Source organism: Stomoxys calcitrans, chromosome 1 (genome assembly GCF_963082655.1).
Source record: "Stomoxys calcitrans chromosome 1, idStoCalc2.1, whole genome shotgun sequence".
NCBI lineage: Eukaryota > Metazoa > Arthropoda > Insecta > Diptera > Muscidae > Stomoxys > Stomoxys calcitrans.
In genome coordinates this window covers 174,376,210-174,399,627 of record NC_081552.1, presented here as the reverse complement: position 1 = coordinate 174,399,627, position 23,418 = coordinate 174,376,210, and the positions used below count along the sequence as shown (strand labels likewise).

The following is a 23,418-nucleotide window of genomic DNA, read 5'->3' as shown; positions in this document are numbered from 1 at the left end:
ATACCAATCACGAGAATATAGAGCTCAAACGAAAGGTGCTTGAGAGAAAAAAATTAATTTGATATCCAATGGAAGAGCCATGTGTTTGGGAGTCTTCCCACCCCAAAATACCTTCCTAACTCAGGATTTAAAATCAGAAGAAAGGCTTATATGGAAGCTATATTCAAATTTGAACCCATATGGTCCATTTGTATTACATCAATAAGAAGTATTTGTGCAAATTTTCGCTCAGTTATCTCTACGCGTTCGACCGCTATCCTGATTTCTCCAGACGGGCATGGCTAGAGCGACGTAGAAAGTCAAGACCACCAAAAATATATATACATAATGGGGTCGCAGATCCATGTTTCGAGGTGTTACAAACGGAATGACTGGATTAGTATATAGTATAAAAAAAAACTTCGTCAACGATGCATTGTACGAAGTTGCTTAAAGTTGCCTAAAAATCAATGCCTTCTTTTGATGCCTTTTCGGTATTCCAAATTGGAATTGGGAGATCGTTTTAATGCTTCCTAGTTTTACCGACATATTTGGGCCTATAATACGTTCAGCATCATCAGTGTCTCTACGACTAAGGTTACGGCTGTCACAAAAAAAAAATCATTTATGATTTTGGCTTAAGAATCGTCCTCTTATATGATTTATTGAAGGCGTAGGGATGGTTTGAATATATTTTTGTGTCAACACTAAGTCTTGTAATTTCTTTTGAAAATCACTACTTCTAACCACAGTACCCCTTGACCATCAACACGGACTCTTCTGCCATTGAATTCTAAGTCTGAATGATGATTATGAAAAGCACTGCATCTTATTTTATCACACAAAAGCGATCTTTGTGCCGCAAATGAAGTAAGAAAACCAACTCCCGGCAACAACAATGACAATAATGATGATGACTTAAGGGGAATTCATTGCAACTTAACTTGATAGTTTCGATACATTTTCTCGTTGTCGTGGTTTGTTTTTTTGTAACTAAAGGGTGGTTTTTTAGCTACTATCTTTTTGGCAACATTGGCTTAAACAGCTCACGCACATTACGCGTTTTGTTTCACTGTCAAACATCTTCAGTTTGGTCTACAATTTAACGATGAATCATCTTACAAACGAACAACGCTTGCAAATTATTGAATTTTATTATCAAAATTCGTGCTCTATTAAAAAATTTCACCGCGCACACACAGCGCGCGACGAAGCTCATTTTTGGCTCAATAGGTAAGCAAATAAGCAGAATTGTCGATTTTGGAGTGAAGATCAGCCATAAGCATTGCAAAAGCTATCAATGCATCCAGAAAAAGTCACAATTTGGTGTGGTTTATATGCCGGTGGCATTATTGGACCGTACTTCATCAAAGATGTTGCGAATCGTAACATAACTGTGACTGATGTGCTCTATCGTGAGATTATATCCATCTTTTTTTTGCCCAAAATGAAAGAGCTTGACTTGCATAGCATGTGTTGTGAAGACGGTGTCACATGCCACATAGTACGCTTAGGTTAGGTTGAAAAGAGGGTACAGATATTCATTCGCTCCATGCCAATATGGACACACACCTAAGCCAGTAATCGGCTTCCTGTGCGGTCTAAACACTAAAAAGAAAGCTCGGAAAAGAAAATTTTATGTTAGGTATTCCATGCTACTTACAAAATCCTTAATTGTTTTTCATACCACTCCCCCAAGTTGGTTCATGTCTGGTATCATGTCCCCACTTAAATTCTGGTGTCTGTTAGCCGCTAAAGCCGGGCAATGACATAGGAAACGCTCCAACGTCTCATCATCTTCCCCACATGCACTACACATGCTATCACTCGCCGCGCCGATTTTGCATAAGTGAGCTCGTAGTCCTATATTCCCGTTATGGCACCAAAAGCTATACTGAGCTCATCTTACTTCCTTTCAGTAATAGCCTCGTCCTCTCACGATCCGGATCACTCCATAGGATTTTCGCCGTCCTACCGACTGTTTCGCTGTTCCACAGTGTAACATGCGTTTGTCGCCTACGCCCTTAAATTGGACTGTGTCGACCCGAAAGTCTTAACCAAGTTCGTCAACCTTCACTACAGCACGTGTAACGTGGCAGGGAAGTGCCGTTGATAAACTACGGACTTATTGAGAGGCGAGTTCGGCGAACATATTATTTTACGTTCGGGACCGGTCAATTGGCCGCCTGGATCGTGTGATTTAACGCCTTTAGAATATGTTTTGTGCGGATACCGGCCGAACTGTTGGAAAGAGTAAGCCAAAATTGGACTAAGCGGGTGGACCATTTGAGGCGCAGTCATGGTCAATACTTGAATGAAATAATCTTCAAACATTAAACTATATGGACCGTACTATCGATTCCAACAAAGATGTCATGCTTTTTTTTTTGAATATTAGGTGTTTTTTTTTGTTTTGAAAGAAAGATTCTTTGTATAATATATGGCCCAGTTTGCGTTAATGGAGAATATAGGCGACGTATGAACCACGAGCTGTATGAGCTGTTAGACAACGATAGCATAGTTACACGCATCAAAATACAACGGCTGCGTTGGCTAGGTCTTGTTGTAAGAATGGATGAAGAAGCTCCGGCAAAGAAGTCTTTTGAAGGCAAACACTGTGGTACACACAAACCGGGAAGACCAAAAGCTCGATGGCAAGATCAAGTGGTGGGAGACACCTCGAAACTACGTTCGGCTAGTGGAACAAATGTTCTGTCATAGCTAATTAAAATAAGTAAAGTAAGGTGTGTTTTTTTTTTTTTTTTTGGAAAAGTGTCCTATAGCTCCTAAAAAATCACCCTATACAATCCAGTTTTTTTTGCCTCTATATGCCAACCAAGACATTGTTGTAAATTATTGTGTAAATTTGATATACAATCGAACGGGTGGAGCGAGAAAAAATGATATGTCTGGCCTAAGCTGAAAACTGTAATGCCTTGCTTAGGAAGGAACAAAGTTCCTACTGTAGACAGCCAACTAAACCATACAATTAATAATGATGGTAGTACATACAATATATGTTATCATCGTACATATATGCTAGGATGATGGTGAGTTCTTCTGATCTCATAGAGTGCGAAAATATTTAGTTTGAGTAGTAAACTGTGAATTAATTGCTGAGAAATCATAAAATCCATATTTGATTTGTTTTATCAATAAAGAGGGGACTGCTTGGTTTTTTGCCATTTTGTTTCAATGAATATCTTGGTAGTTTTAGAACAGAACATTGTATTACTGCTCATTGACCCACCTTTGAAATGTTCTGCAGTCTTATGTATATGAGAAGTTGAATAAAATGCTCTAGATCTTGTGCCACAGAACTAGTTCTAGAAGTGAGAGGTCATTTGACTGAAGGAGATTGCCCAAAACTAATACTAATACCAAAATATCCCTCAAGTTATTCAGAAGTTCCTGAAGATCGTTGCCCATTTTGAAGCAATAGGGCATTTCAATTTGTAGTTTTTATTTTTAATTCTCTGCCTGCCAAAAAAAGTATCTTTCAAATCTATGAAAACAATTTCAAATGCTAAATCTTTTGGCACTAAAACAAATCGAGAAAGTATGCGTAAATTTGTTCTCGATATGTTAAGTGGTGGTACAGTACTCCCAAATTTAAACAATCACAAAATACACACAGAAGAACACATATCTATTTCACATACGCAAAGATGCTATTTACGAACTTGTAATTTCGCCCTTGGCAGCGAAATTCCGATATATTGATGATGTGCGTTAGCAAATATATTTTTAGAACTCTTGTAACTCAAGTGAATGCGCGTTTCGTTTATAGAATTAAAAAAAATCAAAACAAAAAACACACATAAGTGAATAGAAAAATGTATTGAAATGAAATTTTATTTAAATTCTATTGCGCATACTTTTTAAGCTAACTACAGTTGAATGACGCCTTAACTCTTGAAGACCTCATCAATCTTTGTGCTGAACAAGACAAAAAATAAAGCAACGAACCTTAAACTCAAATCTTTGGGGCTCAGCCATTCTCAGACAGAATATTTTTTCCATTTCTTCATGCTGATCACATATTTTCAAGAGCTAAAAGCCACTTCCCATGAATCATGAATCACCTCTTCTTAGAGTGATCCTCAACCCCAGCATCATCATCATCATCATCGTCATTATTACCAGCGTCAGCGTGATCATCAAAAAGCATTATTTCGGTAACAACAACGTCGCCACCACATCATGACTGACTTAAACTCCAACGATGACTTTCTTGCTACTCCTCAGCAGCCACTCCAACCAACAAGTCATCCAACCAACCATCCCATCCACCAGGCAAGGCAAGCATTTAACGAAATAGCGGTGGACCAAACCAAGAATATTCTCCATCTCCAGCACGGATGATGATAAGAAGTTACAAGCTTAACAATCAAATCCCTTAAAAAAAGAAACTCTGTTCATGGATCTTGTTAAAGAAACTACGTAGTTGGCCTTTCTTTCTTTTATATCCACATACAAAAAGAAGCACAGACAGACATACGGACGGTAGGCCACATTGTGGTACATGACTTTGATCTTTTGATTTGTAAAGAATGCAAATGTAAGACAGACACATAGTTTTTAAGGGGGTGGGGAGTTATAAAATGCTGCAAATGGCAAACAAAAGAAAATTATTTAAATTATTTCTCTTAACCAAATGGATTTGTCAGTAGTTCCTGAACCAATGAAGGACTAATCTAAAACTTTTGTTGCTTCAACCCAATTTTTGTTTGAAACTTGAAATTAGGTAAATTCACAAAAAAGTATAAGGCCGTTCTTCATCTAAGGTCTGCAGATATACATAAAGACCCACTACTACTGCATTCCATTAAAGAGCAGGGGATACTTCTCTCATATCAATGACCGCAGTGCGATTAAAGTTTTTAAGCTCAGTGATTAGGGGCCGAGTCCGAACGGCGAGCCGCATAGCGACCAACTTGGTAGAGAAGTCTTAACATGGCAGGATACCTCACAAATGCAGCCAACTTTATTTTTTTCTTGTGATTGGCCAAATGTTAAATTCTTTATTTTACAGCTTTATTCGTCTGCAGTTAACATTCCTTTATGCTTCGAAATCATACCATGGATGCGCATATATATACATATGACAATGCTCCAAAACATTCTTCCAGGGGCGTTAAACCCTAATAAAAACATAGAGTTATTGCATTCGTGTCTGATCCTCTAAGATCGCCGTATTTAAACCCACTCTCGGAAGCTTTGGGAAGTAGAAAAAGTTGATATTCAGATGGTTTATTCTAAAATGCAGAAGAAGAGTTAACTGAGCCCTAAGAACCTTATGAGAACAACCCGAAGAATCAAATTAAGTTACACAAATCAAACCTCTTATATATATATATATATATATATATATATATATATATATATATATATATATATATATATATATATATATATATATATATATATATTCTGGAAAATGAAAAAGGCCGAGAAAAGAAAATCCCTAGCCATGTATCGGTTCTGATTTGGATATAGCTGATCTCCGGTTTTGACCTCTAGAGCCCCTACACCCAGAGAAAAGGTGATACCAAATGTGCTCATTTCAGTACTATACGGTATTGATAGTAAAGCAACAGCTATGGTACAAAAACAATACCGGATGGTATAGATGAAACATAAAATGGATAGTACCGTTTGGTACTAGCCTTATTACCAAACTCATATTGGTTTTAATACCAATCTGTTATTGGTCTTACCACCAAACCGTTATTGGTTTTATTACCAAACCGTTATTGTTTATGTCACCCCTTAATGAACCAAAAAGAGAACATTAAAAAAATTTTAATCTAATTTTATTTAGATTATTTATGTTAATAATTACAAAAAGTAATGTTATACCGTGACCAACCTCAATTCTTTGTATTTTGCAATTGATTCCATACCCATTGATTCCCAGAAGTGGTTTTTATATGAAAACACCAACACAGCATCGTTTTCCACTCAAGAGACTATGTTTTTGATGTAGAATGTCCTTAGAATTTGTATTGCATTTTCACCGATTTCGAGTATTTGACCAGGTTTTTACGCACTCAAATTGTATTAAAACGTTTTATTTATTTCTTTTACATTTTAGGGGCAAAGCTCAACAACACTCCTGACGCGATGACAAAAATACAAATGTGATGCCGTCAATTCTTAATAGCCTCCTTTGTCTGGTATTGAATTGATACCAAATGGTATTAAAAATCATTGCCAATGACGCAAACAAAAAAATACCGGGCGGTATTGCAAAGTACCGTAATTTTTCTATCAGTATAGAAGCCTCAATTTTCATCCGATTTGGCACAAGGTCCTTTGATCCAAAAACAGTGCCAAGTATGAACCGAATCGGTCTATAAACTGATATTGAAAATACAAATGTGCCCATAAGCATTCCATTATGGAACAGTGGCAAATTTCTTACGTATTAATGAGTGCTGTCCGACTTAAGTTTAAGCTCAATGATAAGGCCTTTTCCATAATCGAGTTCGAACGGCGTGCCGCAGTGCGACACCTCTTTGCATGGCTGCCATACCAAATGGTACAGTACCTCACAAATATCGCCATCATTAAGAGATTTAACCACCGCTGAAATTTTATTCTGATGTTCTCGCCAGGACTTGAACCCAGGCGTTCAGCATCATAGGCGGACATGCTAACCTCTGCTCTACGGTGGTCTCCATATATATAAACTGATATTGTTTCCATATAAACCGATTCCCCGATATTATATCGGCCCTTAAAACTTGTTTTCCCCCGATTTGGCTTAATTTGGTACACTTATGCACTCTAACGTTCACGTCAAGTCTCAGCCAAATTGATTCACTAATATAGCCTCCAAATAAACCGATCTCTGGATTTGACTCCTAGAAGCCTTAGTTTTTAGCCGATTTGGCTGAAACTTGGTACCTGAAGTACACTTGTGTCCGATAAGTTCAAAATAGATATATACGCCTAAAAAACTAATATTCCGATATGACTTCTTGGTACGATAGAAACCTCATGCAGCACTTAGCACGCTTTAACTTATTTCCTTGCAACTTGAACCTCGCACTTTCACACAGTAGGAAATCTTTCATTCTTTTCTTTTTCTTGTAATGTGGCATTTGTTAGATACCACCATTTTGCGGGAGTTTTCTTTTGTTTCTTTGAAACTTAAGCAAGCAAGAAGAAAATTCATACACTTATTTTTTTTAAGGTTAATTATTGTAGTTAGAGAAATATTACTCTACTCAGAGTTCCCTAAGCAGGTTATAAAACCAAATTTTTCGTTCGATAATTCAAACGGAAAAGACTTTCACATTCAATGCGTTACTATAATCTACAGTTTTAATTGTACCAAATTCCTCATCATAACCTCATCAATCACTCTAACCTAGCTAAGGGACCATAACAATTTGGGAACCTCTGGCAAGTGTATGCTAAATCCGCTTAAGTACGCCCATTATGTTTGCACTTCATTCCCATTAAACCTAATTACCGGTGTCGCCCTTGCACAGTTTAGACTGGTGTTTTTCTTATTTGTTTGTGTTTTTTATACCCCAACTGCATACTTTCTTTGTAACATTTTGTCGTCTTCTTTTGCCGTAAAAAAAACTCCTTTGGTGCTTTTTTGTGTGTTTTTATATTCAAATTAAGTGGTGCCCTGTTTGCTGGTCTTCATTCATTCATTCAATGTGTCGTAGACATATGTCATTGTTATTAGGCCCGCAAAAGCCAACCAAGTTAATTGTGGTCTACTTGGTGTCTGTTTCTCCAGTATGACGTGAGCTTTAAAACACTTTAGACACAAAACGCGTGCGCCGGCGCAAAAGAAAAAGTGAATGCACCTCAACAGCCCCAAAACCACAAGAAGTGTTGTGCAAAAGTCAAAAGACAAAAGTAGCATAGCGAAAACTTAATACGAGTATATGGTCGACGAATAAAAAAGAAAAAGAAAATCGAAATAGGAACAACAAGAAAAAACTAAAAATTCAGCTAAAAATAAATATGTATTCAATTACAATATCATATGGACTGAAATTTAAACCGAAAACTAAGTCAGGAAGTCAGTGAAGCTTCAAACAACTGTGTTCATTTTATTAGTGAACTTCATTTCCTTTTACAATCCAAAGCGAAAATGTTTATAAAGAACTGTTTTATACATAAAAGGATTGAAACATAGGGTGTGTGTTAATTAAGCATTGATGCTCAGAGAATGGGAGTTTTTCGTTTATAGCTTGTGCTAAAAATAATGGAGTTGCTCAAATTTCGAGTTACTCGTTGAACGGAGGAAATCTGTAACACAAATACATGCCGATATTATATCGCGAGCAATCAATAAAAATAATTTAAAATTTCTGTGCAGATTGAGATTTCAACGTCCGTAATTATAAGTTTCTCATCGCCTGTTATCTAGCTAAGGATGTAGACCTAATTGATCCTGTGATCCAGGGGCAGCCCAATCTATAGATTTTTAAATTCTCCATGCTTTTGCGGTATATCTCCTCTGAGTTGTGCCCCCATTTGCCTTTGTGTATGTTCGTCAAGCTCAATAGGTGAACAAGCTGTTTCTATAGGACCGATTACCGCTGGAATGTCAAGGCCATTGGCCATTTCCGTCTGTCCGCGTATCCTTTCCGTGTCGTTTGTATGTCTTCTTTTCGTATGATCAGAGTGGAGATCGCATTTGTTATCCAACACCAATTTTCGCATATTACTTTTTTAGTCCAAATACATGCGACGGAATTTAGGTAAAAATCGTTTCAGATATAGCTCCCATGTTGTATTAAGTTCGGCGGGGCCGAACTTTGGCTACACAATCGAATATATCCGTAAACCTCCTTTCATCATAATCCGGTGAAAATGCATTATTTATGCCCCCTTAGCAACTATATCGAAATATGGTCCGTTTTGGACCAAATTCGGCACGGACTTTGAGTGCTCTAATAAATACAAGTCTCTATTCAATTTTGTAGAACAAAATATTGGTCTTTTTGGCTGCTATATACAAATATTATCCGATCTGAACCATATAGGACACGGATGTCTAAAAGCCTAACATAGGTAGCTATGCCAAATTCCAGCAAAATCGGATAATAAATGTGGCTTTCATAGGCCTAAGACCTTAAATTGGGATACCGGTTTCTATGACAACTATATTCAAATATAGACCGATGGGGGCTATATTGAACGTGGAAGTGGAAGAGCCTTACAGAGCTCACTGTACCCAACTTCAGCGAAATCTGGTAATAATTGCACCTGTTATAGACCTTAGATCCAAAATCGGCATATCGGTCTATATGGCAGCTATATCCGAATATGTTCTGATCTGGACCATTTTTGGTTCGGCTATCGACGGGTCGAATAAAACTCACTGTTCAGCGAAATCCGGAAATAAATGCGCCTTTTATAGGCCTAAGACCCAAAATAGCTAGATCGGTCTATATGGCAGCTATATGCAAATATGGTCCGATATACACCATATCCGGATCGGATGTCGAGGCCTCTAATCCAAATCACTGTTTAAAATTTCAGCAGATGGCAATGGCAGAAATATTTCTATTTTCGCACAGTTGCCCAAGCAAAAATAAGTTTTTCAATATTTTGACTGATTTAGAATAGAGGCTTCTATGGATTAGAAGTTAGACTTTACTAGCTGCCGCCTGAGGCTGTTCACATCACCTAAACTATTTACGGTATTGCACAGTAGTTCACACAAAAATGACATTTGGAATATTTTGGCTGATTTTTCCAAGTTTTTCCAAAAAAATTCGATAGTTCAACGATTACTTGGAATATAGGCTAATATTCATTAGATAGAAGGCTTCATTAGCTGTCAATCGAGTCCTATCTCATTGATTTTTAAATCTCTTCATCTTTTTGTTGTTGGAGCAGTTTATTGTGTACTATCTTTCGTCTGCTTGATTCTGTTGAGTGTCAAGACCCAGGAACTCCGCGACTAGGATGGGGTGCGTCCACAGGGATCTGGGTCTGAGTCGAGTGGGTCTGGCCGGGCAGTTAAACAGGTAACGTGTATCGTGCGGTCCCTGGTTACAATCGGGACATACATCTTGCACGTCGGCATCAATCCTAGCTCTGTGGGAATTGAGGCGGCTGCATCTGCCGGAACGTAATTGAGCCAGAACCACTCTGGTTTGCCGGGGGAGGTCGATTTCTTCGGGTGCAATGGGTGGTGGTCGTTCTCCAAGGACTACATTCACCCGGTAGCCAATTAACGCGCCTGATACCGTGTCTGCATGAATGTTGTTCAGACCCGCTTGATATGCCGCTTGATCTAGAGGTTCTCTCTTGTAGCGCTGGACCTCACGCTCTAGATCGTGTAGATCTACCTTAATGCTTCTGGGCGGTGGGTATCTATCCACAAGATGATGATTTGGATGATTTCTGCGATAACAGCCCAAAAGGTATTGCTTAGACATCATCTTGTAAGTGCATATTGTGAATATTGCGGGAATCAAATATTATTGTAACCACCACCATGGGATAGGGGGTATATTCATTTAGTCATTCCGTTTGCAACACATCGAAATATCCATTTCCAACCCACAAGGTATATGTATATATTTCGGATCGAATATTAAGGCGAATTAATGATGTCCGTGTCTCTGTCCGTCCGTGTGCTGTAATCACTCTACTGCCTTCAAAAATTGATATATTGCGCTGAAATTTGGCACAGACACGTCTATTTTTTGCACGCAGGTTAATCTTTCGTACGGACCAAATCGGACCAAATTTGGATGTAGCTGCCATATAGACCGATCTGCCGATTAAGGGTCTAAAGCTCATAAAAACAGCATTTATAATCATATTTCACTGAAACTTTAAACAGTGAGTGTTTTAAGCCTACCAAGCGCTTTATTTATTATGCGATTTCGCTGCAATTCGAATCAGATGATTTAAGCCTTCCGACGTCCGACCTAAATATGGTTAAGATCGGATCATATTTGAATATAGCTACCATATAGACCGATCTGCCGATAAAGGGTCTGAAGTCCATAAAATCTTAATTTTTTTCGATTTCGTTTAAATTTGAAACAGTGAGTTGTTGTATACTTCCCGACATCCAACCAAAGTATGGTTCAGATCTGCTAATGCCATTAACAGGGTGCTGTTAAGTTAGTGGTTTGTGTTTACTAAATAAATTGCGAATTTATCTTCAGCCACATCATTCTTCCTCAGGAATAAAAGGTGCCTTATAGCTATTCTCCGTGTTCCTATGCCAGAATAAGTTCGTATTTCAGGTATTGTGGTTTCTTTCAACAAAAGCAATGGAATCTCCCATTATGAGATGAATTGTAAAACCTGAAACCAAGAGAAAAAAGTATCACTTCCTTATTTCTCATGTTCATCATATATCCTCATGAGCAATCATGAGTCTTGTTAGTGACCTTTCAGCAGGTGATGCAAGTACCCACGCACCTGTCTACTTGGGAGGAGAGAGTGTTCTATTCATTGAAAGCAAAGATTACTTGGGTGTTTTGCTGGACAGGAAATTGAGCTTTAAATTCAAAATTTTTGAAAAAAAAAGAAAAAGGGCACTCTTGCCTTATAAACTGCAAGAGGACCATTGGAAAAATTCGGGGTTTAAAACCTCGTGTAATGCACTGGCTGTATTGCAATAGGAAGTTGTGGTCTGGGCGATATAAAACTCCACCTACTGGTCAACACTTGGCCAAAGGCTAATTGGCATTGACGATGACACCATATGATGCACTGAATTTAAAGCTACACTCTATGTTTTTGGACATTGTGTCTAGACAAACTGCAGCGACCACTGGCGTTAGGATAAGGGAGTTTTCTTTGGTCTAGCAAAAGTTGGTTGGCAAATATATTCGCGAGATAATTTTTTGTTGAAAAAATTTCTTTTATTCAACAGAGGTTAGCATGTCCGCCTATGACTCTAAACGCCTGGGTTGAATCCAAGCGAGAACATTGGAAAATTTTCCAGCGATGTTTATTCCCCTCCTAATGCTGGCGACATTTGTGAGGTACTATGCTATGTACAAACTTTTCCCCAAATAGTTGCTACACGCCATTCGGTCTAGGATATAACAAGAAGGTCCCTTTTCATTGAGCCTAAACTTGAATTGGTCAGCATTTATTGATATGTGAGAAGCTTGCCCCTGTTCCTTAATGAAATGTTCATTGGCGAATTTGCAATTTTCTTAATACTTAATTTCATAGTTTTTTTAATTGTTTTTCAAGATCTTTAAATCTTTCTTTGTCTTCAAGTATTTTAAATCTGTAATGTCTTCTTCCTATTTTCTGTTACTTATTGACTTATTACTTGCCTTCGTGCAACTATGTGTACTTCTTTCCTGTAACACTAAATATGCGGAAGATGTTTTTGGGTCTAACACCAATTTTCCTCAACATACCACATTTAATACAATGATTGTCACCATTGTTCGTAATTGTGATGGTTTTGTGGTCCACATATAGCGTTATTGGCAGCATGCAATTGACCATTTTTGGAGTTGAATATGCCTTTGAAGGCTCTTCGTTGCTCGCTAGTGAGTAGCAGACGAAGCTATAAAAAAGTTACAGCATGTCTTGTGGCATTGCCAATTTTAATCGGCCACCAAAATGGGCAATGCCAGATGGGGAAGCAAAAACAAAGGCATAAGTCAACGAACCCCCTAAAGAAAAACATGAAGCGAAGGAAGGTACACTATTATTGTGATTTACAATAACATCTGTATGAAAACTAGGCCTTTTCTGTCCCTCATCGGTTCCTTTTATGCATTTGCCCGTCTCTATCAATTGTATCATCTAATAAATCATGTTCTCTGCTCTGTCATCTGAACGAATGAATTAATTACCTTCACAAAAGCTATCAACGAATGAAAAAAAAATCTCAATTATTGCGACCATCAATACCGCCCCAGCTTAGTTGCATGCCACAGAATTAAAAATGTCTAGGTGGCGCACAGAATACGTCCGCTCTCCTCCGGGCATGCTTGTTGCATGATTATGAAACTTGTTACAAAAAATAAACAAAACAAACAAAATCAAATGCAAAGCTCTATTTTGTAATCTCTCGTTGAAGCAAAGAAAATCACATGAAAAGGAAAAAATGCTCATTGGAAAAATAAGGCCCGTATATCGAAGTCGTTAATTTAATTGAAAATTATGAAATATTCAATTAAAGCCAAATCAAATTTGGGCTAAATATTTTATGAACATGCCATAATTTCCGGCGATGCATACGAGACTTTCAGAGATAGTGATTCGTCATCAATGTGAATTTGCTGCAATTGGCTGCAGCACCTGCAGCAATTAAGTTTTTTAACAAATCTATTCCCACGAGTTTATACGTTAGAGAGTGCAGAAGCTTATATCATATATTTGATTGAGGTTATAGTGAATGTCTGCATCAGGCTAACATAGACTTTTAACCCCTTTGTGTTACTTGTCTTGTACCTAACAAGAGAAAGAAGATTCCTTCTCATTCTTACCAATGAAACAGCCGGTTCAGGCAAGTCATCAAAGATATGGGAACCTAATATGCAAATCTCTACTTGTCAGCGCGGGACAGAACTCAGAAATAGTTTTTCACAACCTACAAACTATCAGCATGTTTTTTCAATCAGACAATTAGCGAATTCAGTTCTTGCCAAACAGCTAATCAATATAAATCTTTAAGATTAGTTTTGGGCCATACAATCTTGGTCATTCGTTGGCCTACTGGCCTTAAATTGATGAATTAGCTTACATGTACCTAGAATAAGCATATTGTATGTCGCAGATACCAGTTCCCTTGAAATTTCTAAAGTGGTTTCAAGTGACAGCAAAGCCGGAGCTCTACGGCTTTGCTGTCACTGGCTAGATTAGGCCGCATAGTTTTGGATTGCTCACAGCCCCCTCTTTGTGACCATCTATCATTCGTTGCCCATCGGGCCTGGACCTGAAAACCTAGCTTACATGTCGCTAGAGGCGTACCCACAGATTCCAGTTTCCCTGGAGTTTGTAAGGTAATTCCTAGTCTCGGAATCTCGTCCGCTTTACAATTCCCTGGGATATCACTGTGGCCCGGCACCCAGAACAGATGAAATTTTAACTGTTCAGACATCTCGTTGAGAGATCTGCGACAGCCGAGGGCGGTTTTTATGTTAAGAAATACGTTCTCCAGGGATTAAATGGCTACCTGGCTGTCTAAGAAGATATGTATGCCAATCATCGTCATGACATTATGTCTTAGCCATTCCATCACTTCCTTAATTGCAATGATCTCCGCTTGATACACACTGCAATTGTATCTATCCCAAAACCCAGCTGGTCGTCTAGTTTGGAACCATCCGTATAGAAATCTATGTAACTTCTATAACCAGGGATATCGTAGTTCCAATCGATTCTATCAGGAATAGTGGTATAGTATTATTTTTATCAAAAATCGTAGGTAGGATGTAATCTGCCGGGAATATCGAACATTGTATTAAGGATAACATAGTGTCCGTAGCCGTCACATGACCTTAGCCTCACGGCAGTGGTCGCAGCAATATGTCTAGCCACAATGTCCAGAGGCATTAGATATAGCATTAAGTTCAGTGCATCAGATGGTGCCATCCTCAGTGCGGCTGTTTACAAACAAGCCATCCTTTGGATCCGGTTAAGTATTGAGCAGTAGGTGGACTTTTGAAGCGCCGTCCACCAGACCACAACACCAAGTAGCATTATAGTTCTGACAACTGCAGTATATACCAAATGCATGACGCGCGGTCAAAACCCCCAACTTTTGCCAATGGCTCTCTTGCAGGTGTATAGGGCAAGAGTTACCTTTCTTTTTCTTTCCAATATGTTGCATTTGAAGTTCAATTTCCTGTCCAGCAAAACACCCAGGTATTTTGGCCTCCTAAGAAGACAGGTTCCATTGTAGGCAACTTGTATCTCCAGCTGAAAAGATATACTTCTGTCATGCACGACTTTTCTTCCAGAGACAATAATTTATTGTTAATGGATATATTCCCCATCCTTCGGTTGTGGGTATAATTAACCTTTCGCTAAAGAAATGTTACTGAAACTACTTTCTCCCTTATATTTACGTCATGGGACCCACAGTTAATCGACCTGTTCCTTAGCATATGGTTTATTCAGTTTCTAAGGACCCGGTCCACGCGGTACTGGTCTAAGGATTGGATCAGTGTGTCGGTCTGCACATTGTTAAAAGCCCCCTCGATGTTCATGCCTTGGCAATGTGTACATTTTTGCATTGATTCGTTTATTTCGTACTTTTAAGGGGTAAGGATCTGAATCAGATATGCCTAAGAGCCGAAAGGGTCTTTCATAGCAAGGCTAGACCTTGGCGTCTCAATGTTAACCCAGAGAAGACTGAAATCTGCCTCTTCATGAGGAAGACGAAGACGGGCCAATTTGACGCACCACGTTTCCTAAATAGAAATATTTCGATATCTGACAAGGTCAAATACTTAGGAGTGATCTTGGACAAGAAACTGAATTGGAAGTGTCACATTCAAAAGGGTACCGGGAAGGCTCACAGATTTGGGTCACTACGTGGACGGGCCGTAGGCTCGAAATGGGGCCTGAATCCGAGGATAGTCGACTGGTTTGTTGTCTTGGCATAGGCGGATCGGTTAGGACCACGCCCACTAGGACACCGGCAACTATTCTAGATATCGGACCCATAGAAATACAGATTAAGTGTGTGTCAGCCACTGCGGCTATGAGACTTACGACGATGGGAGAATAGATAGAGGATAGAAGGCCACGAAAGGAAACCTGGAAGGAAGGGAAGAGGTCCTGCGGGCGGAGACCGGGGCGATCAAGGAATGAGTGAGGCGGTGCACAGTGTTGTCTCTTAGTGTATTCGTTGGACGAAAATAATTAGAGTTAACATAGAGCTCTAAAATTTTGCACAGAGATATATTTGAGTGTAATATAGGAAAAATGGAGTATGGTCCAATTCGGTCTATAACCCGATATAGCTCCCACATAAACCGATCTCCCCGATTTAACATCCTCCAGAGGGTGCAATTATCTGATTTGGCTGAAACTCCGCCAAGTATGGTCCAAATCGATATATAGCCTGATATAGCTCCCATATAAACAAATCTGTTGATTTGAGAATTCCATTTTAAAGGAGTTTTTAACTCTTTTTCCAAAAAGGGTCTGAGAAGTAATTTTTTTACAATATAATCCAAAAAATTGAATTGGTGCAAATTTGTGCAGCTGAAATTCAGCTTTTTCGATTTAGGACACTTCACTGAAAAACACAGAAAAAGAATAAGCACGGCCCAAGTAGGACCTTTTTAGATCCACTGCGCTGAAAATTTTGGTTTTGACAGTTATTGTTTTATTTCCACTTCTTATTTAAAACTAAGGGTACAAACCATATGCTCATGTCAGGGACACCTGTCGTTGACAAATGAGCCTTCAGTTATATCCTCTTTAAGATATTATTCTATTTTGTTGCCCCAATTAAAAATAAGTAGAGACGTGTTAAGTTCGGCGGTGCAGAACTTTGGATACCCACCACTAAGGATATAAAAATCATCCAATTTTATTATAACTTCACTACTATATTCGTCGTTATATATTAATAGGGGCTGGTCTCGATCATATTTTATTCAGGTCCCGAGAATTCATATACAGGAAACATTTTCAGCCAATAAATCTGCTTTTTATGTGATAAAGACCCTAAATTGGAATATCGCTCTATCTGACAGCTATACTTATATAGTCTGATCTGACTCATATTTGGCCGAATGTCGAAAGACTTCAAACAATTCACTAATTCACATTTAAACGAAATCGGGTAATACATGCAGCTTTAATGGGTTTCAGACCCTTAAACGGTTGATTTGTCTATATGGCAGCTATATCTAAATATAGTCCGATCTGAACCATATTTGGGGCGCATGTCGGGAGGATAAAAAATAAAGCTTTTATGGGATTCAGACCCTTACTCGTCAGATGGGTCTATATGGCACCTATATCCAAACATAGTCCGATCTAGACCATATTTAGGTCGGATATCAGGAGGTTCAAAACAAATCACTGTTTCAACGAAACGGGTAATAAATAAAGCTTTTATGGGCTTCAGACCCTTCATCGGCAGATCGGTCTATATGACAGCTATATCTAAATATAGTCCGATCTGAACCATATTTGTGTCGGATGCTAAAACTACTCACTGTTTCAAATTTCAGCGAAATCGGATAAAAAATAAAGCTATTATGGACTTCAAACCCTTTATCGGGAGATCGGTCCATATGGCAGCTATATCCATGTATGGTCCGATTTGGCCCGTTCAAAAACTTAACCAGCGTGCATCAAGAGGACGTATCTGTGCCAAAGTTCAGCTCAATATTTGAAGGGTTTAGAGTGATTACAACAGACGGATGGACAGACACACGGACGTCGTCTTAGAATATTTTGACGATCCGAAATATATATGCTGTGTAGGGTCGGAAATTGATATTTCGATGTGTTGCAAACGGAATGACTACACGAATATACCTCATATCCTATGGTGGTGGGTATAAAAATCTGTTTTGCTTACATAAACAAAAATTTTAATTTTTGGGAGAAAATAGGTACATAGCATTATTTTTTTAAAAAATCTTCGTACGAAAACACCGATTGGTTGAAGGGGAACTTCAAATATATTTTCTATTTTTAATTTTCTAATTTGAAGGGGCTTTTAAAGATAAGTAAACAATTTTATAGCATTTTTCATTTTCGATTTTTGCATTTTTGTCCACCGGGTGTCATCATCTTTACGGACAGTAAATCGGCCACAAGGGCAATAACAACCAGGACGGTAAGGTCACGAACAGTCTTGGATTGTAAGAAGGAGATTAGCGCCTTTTCTGAGGATAGCACGATCCGCATCGTTTGGGTGCCGGGTCATAGCGGAGTAAGGGGGAATGAAAAAGCTGACGATTCGGCAGTGAAGGCCAGAGGACTGCCGTCACTAAATATGGTTAACACGAAGTGTTTCGGATCGACACAGACTACTAAAACTAGCCTAAGATCCTAGGAACGATGAAAAATCTACCATTATCGGCCAACTTTGTTTCTGTTTTTTAAACAAAATATTCTTTTTTTTTTATTATGGTACTAATACCCCTCCAACATTCCTTACGCATTGCACTACAATTCTTGGAAGTTCTCTTCATTAAATTGATATACAGTGTGTAAATCTCGAATGTCTCCAAAGTCTCCCTCATAAGCTCATGTAAAATTCTAAATTTATATCGCGTAAGGTGTGTATTTTCGATTTCAGAAAATTTTCCATTTTTTTTTTTTCGTTAGACTCAAAATGCAATGCCACCCTGATGATGATGCTAATGATGATATATTTTATAAAGGAAAACGTTAATGTTTTCGTATTTGTGCTCACATTTTATTTATTTTTAAATTTGTGTCATCTTTCTTGGATTGCATTTAACGCCAAGATAATGAAGAACACACACTGCATCTGCATCTGCTGCAGCAGCAATAGCAAACAAAATTCGAAGAAACACATACAACGAAATGCATACAAATTTGCATAAATTTCAAGTGCCACAAAAATGTCAGCCGTGCGAACAGTAGCAGCAAACATCACAACTGGCACAAACTATAAATTTATGTCATTTTTCATGAAAAACTAAACAACAAATTTTTGAAATATAGAATAGAAAAATAAAAGAACAGACCATACCGTTTTTTTTTTATTTATTTATTAGTAGACAAAATTTTTTTCTAATTTTGTGAAGGGAGAAGGTTGAATACAAGTGCTTGGTTGGGTTGTATTGCCAAGTAACCTCGAAATGTATTTGATGGTCATTTTTTTTCTATAAATCCTAACATTGTAATTGAAGGTACAATTGAAAAAGTGTACGCAAAATTTACACCAGTATTGTGGAATAGGGTGCATAACTTAGGGGTCGATTATGGATAGCAACCCAACTTCAGTTGCGTTGCCAAAGGGCAAATTATAATAAAAATTGTCATTTCTTTTTTGAATTGCATACTTTTTTACAATTTACTTAGTAGCTGAATGGTCAAAAGACTGATATGGACTGCCCTTAACAAAAATGTCCAACGTTATACTAATTTTTATATCAAGGTTTTATCTCCTGGCAACGCAACTGCAGTTGAGTTGCAATTTATAATCGACCCGTTAGTGAATTTAGTTGGAAATGTCAAAACGGAGAAAAGAAAGACTATGTACCAATCGACCCAGAATCCCTTCCTGATTCGTATTAGTCATGTCGGTTCGTCTGTCTGTCCATGTTTATTTGTGTACAATGTACAGTTCAAATTTTTGAATGAATTATATTGAAATATGGTGCAGGTGTCCAGAGACAAAGCCCATTGACATTGCAAGATCGAATCGTTTCAGATTAGAATAAAGCTTCCACGTATATCTTCTTCCGATTTTTTACTTCTACAACAATGATATGAAGATTTGGTAACCAGTTTGGCACATTTGTTCTTTTTATGACTTATACGCATCACCTGAAAATTTTATTTCGACCAGGGAGTAGGTACCCAAAGTCGACTTTACCCCACTTTAGCAGGAATTTACTTTTTATTAGTGTTGCACGTTTTGCCTCACATTTTTCCACTGTCCGGCATTTCGTATTGTCTAAAGATCATTAAACTCGAAAATATGTTTGGGGAATGTTTCTTATCCTTATTAACATACCCAACATCATGATCAACGGGATTGATGGTGAACGTGCAAGGGAGCAACAAAAAAAAAAACGACAGAAAAGCTTTGTGCCAGCCCTAAGAAACTTCCCACAAAAAACCGGCTAAAATTGATGCAATCACGACAAAATTATAGTGCACTGCCCCTCCTTTGACTGTCAACTGGCTGTCCTGTTGTTAGTATAGAACGTGTGCCGCAATACACATATTTGCTAATATTGGGTTGACCAAAAAGTAATTGCGGATTTTTCATATAGTCGGCGTTGACAAATTTTTTCACAGCTTCTGATTCTGTAATTGCATTCTTTCTTCTGTCAGTTATCAGCTGTTACTTTTAGCTTGCTTTAGAAAAAAAGTGTAAAAAAGTATATTTGATTAAAGTTCATTCTAAGTTTTGTTAAAAATGCATTTACTTTCTTTTAAAAAGTCCGCAATTACTTTTTGGGCAACCCAATACATACCTACATACATATGTACTTACAAAACGCGCGCGTCAAATACGATTACAAACCAGTTATTGACAAAAACAAGCATAAGTCACAATTACCAAGCGTCAGCAGGCGTCGCAATAATGCACGGAATTACGTTGATTTTGCGATGGCAGCAGAGGCCTCACGTTCTGTCAGGGTTGCCACAATAAAATCAGGTAAAAAGGCATAAAGTTCGGCATGGTCGAATTTTTGATATCCACCACCTTAGGTATATGTGTTAACCACCTTTCGTCATAATCCGTTTATTTATGCATCCATAGCAGCTATATCCAAATATGGTCCGATTTGGACCAAATTCGGCACAGACAAATCACTGTTCAATTTTGGTTCAATGTTGGTCTTTTTGACAATTATATCCAAATATAGACCGATCTGAACCAAAGACCCCGAGAAAAGTTCATACCAAGCGTGCTTCTTTCAGCACCATGTCGTATTGATATTAAGGCAACACCGTATGGTATAAAAACAATACCGGATGGTATGGATGAAACATAAAATGATCAGTACCGCTTGGTACTAGCCTTATTACGGAACTGATATTGGTTTTAATACCAATCTGTTATTAGTTTTAGTACCAAACCGTTATTGGTTTTAGTACTCAACCGTTATTTATTATTCCACACCATAGCGAACCAAAAAAAAAACCATTGAAAATAATTTTAATCAAATTTTATTTCGATTATTTATGTTATGTAATTATAACAAGTAAAAGCGTGCTAATTCGCCGGGCCGAATCTTATATACCCTCCACCATGGATCGCATTTGTCGAGTTCTTCTCCCGGCATCTCTTCTTAGGCAAAACAGGATATAAGAAAAGATTATCTCTGCTATTAGAGCGATATCAAGATATGGTCCGGTTTGGACCACAATTAAATCATATGTTGGAGACCTGTGTAAAATGTCAGCCAATTCGAATAAGAATTGCGCCCTTTGTGGGCTCAAGAAGTAAAATAGAGAGATCGATTTATATGGGAGCTGTATCGGGCTATAAACCCATTCAGAACATAATAAACACGTATGTTGATGGTCATGAGGGAATCCGTCGTAAAACATTTAAGGCAAATCGGGTAATAATTGCGACCTCTAGAGGCTCAAGAAGTCAAGTACCCAGATCTGTTTATATGACAGCTTTATCAGGTTATGGACCGATTTGAACCATACTTGGTACACTTGTTGGATGTCGAAACAAAACACGTCGTGCCAAAATTTATTCAAATCGGATAAGAATTGCGCCCTCTAGAGGCTCAAGAAGTCAAGACCCAAGACTGGTTTATATGACAGCTATATCAGGTTATGGACCGATTTGAACCATACTCGGCACAGTTGTTGAATATCGTAGCAAAACACGTCTTGCAAAATTTTTACTATTTCCATTTATCCCGCTTTCAAGTATTTGAACAGGTTTTAAGCACTCAAATTGTATTAAAACTTTTTATTTATTTGTTTAACAAATTTTTTATAATGGCGTCAATATTTTAAGTACAAAGCTCAACAACACTACTGGCGCGATGACAAGAATACAAATGTAACGCCGTCAATTCTTAATAGCCTCCCTTTGTCATTGCCAATGACGCTTTTGTTCGCGTCATTGGCAATGACAAAGGGAGTCGGTATTGGCAATGACCGTAATTTTTCTATCAGTGTATAGGACACGGATGTCGAAAAGCCTAACATAACTCACTGTCGCAAATTTCGGCCAAATTAGATAACAAATATGCCTCTTATCGGCCCAAGATCTTAAATAGGGAGATCGGTCTATATGACAGCTATATCCAAACCTGGACCGATGGAGGGGCCGATCACAATTCGCTGTCCCAAATTTCAGCGAAATCGGACAATAAATGTGCCTTTTATGGGCCCAAAAACCTTAAATCGAGAGATCGGTCTATATATGGACTATATCCTAGGCCGTTTTGAACAAGGATGTCGAGTGGCCTAACACAACTCACTGTCAAACTCAAATTCAGCAAAATCGGATAATAAATGTAGCTTTTATGAGCCTAAGACCTTTAAATGGGCAGATCGGTCTATATGGAGGGTATATCAAGATATAGTCCGATATAGCCCATCTTCGAACTAAGACAAAAAAAAGAATCTGTGCAAAATTTCAGCTCAATATCTCTAATTTTAAAGACTGTATCGTTATTTCAAGAGGCAGATGGAAGGACGGACTTTTCAAAATTGTCCAAGAAATCTCATTGTGGAGAGAGCAAACTTCTCCTTAAATTCGCGACTTTAGGTTAGTAACAAAAATCCGTCGTCTGACCGTATAGCTACGAAAGTGAAATAATCACAAATTTTGCCTGGACTGTATTTAGTTCAGACATCAGTAGTGAAATACTATAAAATGCATCTACAATTATTGAGCTCGTCTCGAAAGAGAAGCAAACAAAAATTGTGAAATTTAATGATCTTCGCCCTAACAGGCAAAAAATCTTGAAGAATTAAAAATTCGGCAGAGCCCGGCCAGGATTCGAGCCTGGGCACACGGAGCAACAGCGAGACCCATTGCCGTCGTCTTAGCCTTCGAAATCATCAATGCAACTTCCAACAGATGCACAAAAATCATGTGTAGTACGGAAGAAGTGTAATTTGTCACAGAAAGAATGTCTGTCATTACAAAAAAATACATGCATTGGGAAAAGTACAGCTAATAGACAAGGTTGTCGAGTGTGGTTAATGTGGTAATTGTATCATAGATGCTTTTTCGCTATTAATACGATTCAAATACAATTTACTAACGTACGGCCCTTGAATCCATCGCACCTAATATGGTTGAAAAGTCTTCTTACCAAAGACGAAACGCGTCCCATAGTGGTTGGTGTGTGTTGCTATCTTTGGCTTTCCTTTTCCATTTGCATCTCCGATCATTGAGCTCGTCTCGAAAGAGAAACAAATAAAAATTAGAAAATTGTTTAGTTCAAAATTGTTTAACTTTTGTGCGTCGCTTTTGTGGGATTTGTTTGCAGAGTTGCACTTTTAATGCGTTTTAATTGGCGCGCATAGTATATAACTCCAACTTTAGAAAATCGAACAGAAATCCGAATGAACTCAGAAATTGTTCAGAGATGTCTGATATGACTATTTTTCTAATATCACCTCAATCTAGTCAATGACAACGAATAGAGCATAAGCATCTAGCCCCTTGATAGGGCGGCGGCTTAATCCCCTCTAAGATCAGTCCCTTGAAAACTACAAGCTTTGTGCTTCTAGAGGCATTTCCAGCTCACCCTTTCTTGGGTTAATGCCAAACCTATTGTCCTTCACCCATTTAGACAGCTT

General features: G+C 38.1%; 1 protein-coding gene across 14 annotated transcripts in view; it reads left to right on the top strand.

Moving 5' to 3' along the window:
- The window catches only part of LOC106082465 (supervillin), a 927,162-nt gene that overhangs the window by 826,677 nt on the left and 77,067 nt on the right, over positions 1 to 23,418 (top strand). The window lies entirely within an intron of this gene.